A 4,502-nucleotide genomic window follows, 5' to 3' on the forward strand; every position below is an offset into this window, starting at 1 on the left:
CATTCTCTCTGTGCTCCTCATTCTCAGTCTGACCTCCTTGGCTGTTTTATTCTCTGAATCTCTGTTTTCACTTGCANGTACAACTTTTCTATAGTGTATTTTTATTACAGAGACTGCATCTATGAAAAGCTGTCTGTCTATCTGACTGTCTCTCAGTGAGTGAATGTGTGTGTGTGTGTGAGACTGTCAGGATTAGTAGTCACTGGTGAAATGGGAGCCTGGGACCCAAGGCAATGGGAAACCTCAGTTCATTAGCTTNCATTTCTGTGCCTCATGTGCCTTGTAAGTTTGGGGAGTTATTTGCTCATTTTGAATTTTGCTTTTCTGATTCACAAAATGTAGATAAAAACCTTACTTGCGAAGTCTGTTGAGAAGCCCAAATGCTGGGGTCATCTGAAGTTTCTTCATGAACCATAGGGTCTAATCTAAAGGAGAACTTTCAGTATTTCTGTTCAACTGTGTGGAGGAAAAATGACCATTTAGTAACAGCTGGTGCTAATGTCATGTACATTCAGTTTCTTGCAGTGTGACAGAATTTCCCTACTCTTTCCTCTGTGTACAGATGTTGATGGCATCATTTAACATCTCTGATATTGTTTTAAAAATCTGCTTACGTCGGATAATAATGTGGAATCATAGAATATTACAACAATTAAATTTGATAATGACTAAATTATTTTAAATAAATCTAGCACATACGAAGTACTCAGTAAAATATTATTGGAGTAATTCATAATTTTAATAATAGAGGGTTTTTATTTTTATTGTATTTTTCTTTTCTTAACATTGGTTTTATCGGTTGTGAAATAGTAATATTACGTGAGAATTATTGGAATCACCTACATTATGCTCTTCATCTTTGAGTAGTTGTGAATCTCAGAACAATACATGGAAAATCATTCATTTTTTGGCATATGTATAGCACACATCAACTTGCCAAGTAACTATTTGTCATATACCACTAAGGAATACTATAGATTTCAGTTATTTGCCAGTTAACTGCTAGACCAAGAAGGAACTTATGAATATCAAGTATTTTGATTAATATAAACTAAAATTGAAAGCTGAGGTGATCCTAGGAGTGTTATATTATTCTAGATCCTTCATATGCTTATCAGAAGACCCCCAAAATGGAAGAAGGGCAGAAAGAAGAGGAGTATATTCACAGTGTGTGTGTGTATGTGTGTGTGTGTGTGTCTATGAAGATATGTTCTATGAGTCATAGGTAGATTCTGTCCCCACCCTCCACTGTATTCCAATCTTACCTGAAGATCTGGCCAGTCTCAGAAACTGCCTTTCCTACCAAGGTAGTCACATTAACTGCGTCATTGTCACCCCCAAGAAAACATGAACATAGTCACAGTATCTGTCTTGTTTGTAGATGCAGTGAAGACTGAAGTCTCAGGTTTGTAATGACCCTTGTTCCCCAAAAGCAAGAAGAGCTGGTGATTTCAATATGCAATGTCTCCTGGGGCCCAGTCCCAGACCTGCCAGTTAGACAAGATAGGGCGATTGTCTAACGGCCAGCTGTCTCCTCTGAATTACAGTCCCATGAGTACCATCTATGTTACAATAACTCCATTCAGAGTGACCAGGGTTACAATGCACAGACCTTTTTGTGCTTGTTGTTCTCCTGGGCTTCAGGCTGATATCATCATTGCAGTTGTCTCATATGTTGAGCAGCATCTTCCTTGTTATGGAGGCCATGATTAATTTCTCTTTCTTTCTTTCTTTCTTTCTTTCTTTCTTTCTTTCTTTCTTTCTTTCTTTCTTTCTTTCTTTCTTTCTTTCTCTCTCTCTCTTCTCTCTCTCTCTCTCTCTTTCTTCCTTTCTTCCTTTCTTCCCTTCTTCCCTTCTTCCCTCCTTCCCTCCTTCCCTCCCCTCCCCTCCCCTCCCCTCCCCTCCCCTCCCCTCCCCTCTTCTCCTCTCCTTTTTATTTTTCTTACATTTTTACATTGATATTGATATTGATGATTTCAGATGCATAGTTGAGAAAGAGGAGCATGGCAGGGAAACATTTAATGAGAAGAACAAAAATCAGAAGGAACCCTGTATTCCTGTTAGAATCATACAAAGCTATAGGCAAGGTAGACTATAGCTCTAACCGGAACACCTTAGAGCATTCAGTAAGATCATGAAGAAAGATCGGAATTCTATTTGATAGTGGAACACCTTAGAGCATCCAGTAAGATCATGAAGAAAAGATCAGAATTCTATTTGATAGTAAGTGAACACTCAATGTACTTGTCCAAAGCTGGCTGTCAAACTCCTTACAGTGAGTGGGAGACTTTGAAAATTAATTATAAGGTGCACCTGCTTCCTTCTGTTGTTCTAGTTTCTATTTTGTTTGTTTATTTGTTGAAATTGAGTTATGTTATATATCTCAGGATGGTCTGGAACTCACGCTCCATTTTTTTGCTTTCATCTCTTGGGTATTCAGAGTGTAAGTGTGTGCAAACACATGTGGTGAATACTTCTTCTTTTATAATATTAGGAAATATAAGAGTAGGTGCAAAGATGTGGTACTTCAACAGAAAAGCTAATTATGTTCAAGTTATTAATCCAGCAGGCTGATGTGAGAGGCCACTTGATGCACATTTGAAATTTAATGCAGATGAGACTGAAGAAGGGAAATTATTAGATTAAGAAACAACAACGAAATAAGGGACTTCAGGATTTGAACATGTATAGATATAAGTGGATGATAGGTTATTGTAGTTGGCATTTTATATGTGCCAGAAAAATGGAGCAGAGATCTGGAAAGAGCTCTGTTGTTAAAAGAGTTTACTGCACTTACAGAGGACCTGAGTTTAGTTTCCATCACTCACAGGGCCTAAAACTCAAGTTCCAGGGGGATCCAGTGCCCTTTTCTGTCCTCAGTGGACATACAGGATACATAAACTCAGATAGTTAAACACACACACACACACACACACACACACACACACACACACACAACTCTTTAAAAAGATGTAATAACTTTTGTAGAGAGAGAGACTTAAAGGAAGTAACAATGTCAGTGTTTGTTATTCTAAAAATCATACATTGGTTCATTAAAATCATATAATATATAATACATGGGAACAAATCAATCAATTGCATACTTTAAAGAATGAATTTCATGGTATATGAATTATATTGCCATAAAGTATTTATTAAAGTATAGCACATAACTCAAAAGAAAAAAATAGTATCTTATGAACCATGCACTGGGATTTTTTTGTACTATCAGGTTTATTTTTCCAGTTTCTTAAGGGTTAGAAATACTATAGAGATTTAAAAAAGTTAAATTTATTTTATGGGCATTAATATTTTGTCTGTGTGTATATATGTGTACTCTGCTTGTGCCTGGTACTGGTGGAGGACAGAAGAGAGTGCCAGATTCTCTGGAATTGGATTAACAGATGGTGTGTGGGAACACACCAAAATTTGGTCTTCTGCAAAAAGCAATGAGTGCTCTTTACCCTTGAGCCATCTCTCTAGCTCCAGAAATGTTTTATAATTGTAATATTGGTGGTAGTCACAAGAATAAAGCTTACTGGTTTAATTAAATGTTTATTTAAAAATTATGCAATAAACAAAATAAAGCAAAGTTTTTCTATGTCAAAAAAGTTGAAGCAAGCTAGTGAGATGGCTCAATGTAAAGCTTATTGGTTTAATTAAATGTTTATTTAAAAAATTATGCAATAAACAAAATAAAGCAAAGTTTTTCTATGTCAAAAAAGTTGAAGCAAGCTAGTGAGGTGGCTCAGTGTGTCAAATTCTTGATGTTGAGCCTGAAAATCTGAGCTTGATATCTCTTATCTTCATGGTGAATGGAAAGAATGGACTTCTCAAGTTGCCTTCTGATTTCCATACATGTCCTGTGATAAATACACTTACACACAAAACAAACAAACAAACAAACAAACAAATAACATGTAAAAAGAGTTTTTAAGATCTTGTATCCCCGGTCCCTCAGAGACCAGGCTGTTTAGGAGAGCCTGTGGACTGCAGAAACAACATAGCTTCTGGGACAGGTCCCATTTTGGGCCTTCATCTTCAGCCAGGAGGCAGATCTGAGCTCCAGAGCTCTGTGCTCCTTTCCTACCAGAGGAGAGGTGACTGAGGGCTCTAACCGCCAGAGCAGGTGAGAGAGCCATCTTGTATCCCTGATTCCTCAGAGACCTGTCTGTTTAGGAGAGCCTGAGGACCACAGAAACAACATAGCTTCTGGGACAGGCCCCTTTTCGGGCCTTCATATTCAGCCAGGAAGCAGATCTGAGAGCCAGACATCCTGCACTCCTTCCCTGTCAGAGGAGAGGTGGCCTGCAGAGAGTACTCTGACCCCTGACTCAGGAGAGAGTTGGACTCCCAACAGTGCGGACAGAGGCTAACAGAATCACAGGAGGAACAAGCTCCAGCCAGAGACAGCTATAAAAACTAACGCCAGAGATTACCAGATGGCGAAAGGCAAATCTAAGAATCTTACTAACAGAAACCAAGACTGATCACTATCATCA

Source organism: Mus caroli, chromosome 2, assembly GCF_900094665.2.
Source record: "Mus caroli chromosome 2, CAROLI_EIJ_v1.1, whole genome shotgun sequence".
NCBI lineage: Eukaryota > Metazoa > Chordata > Mammalia > Rodentia > Muridae > Mus > Mus caroli.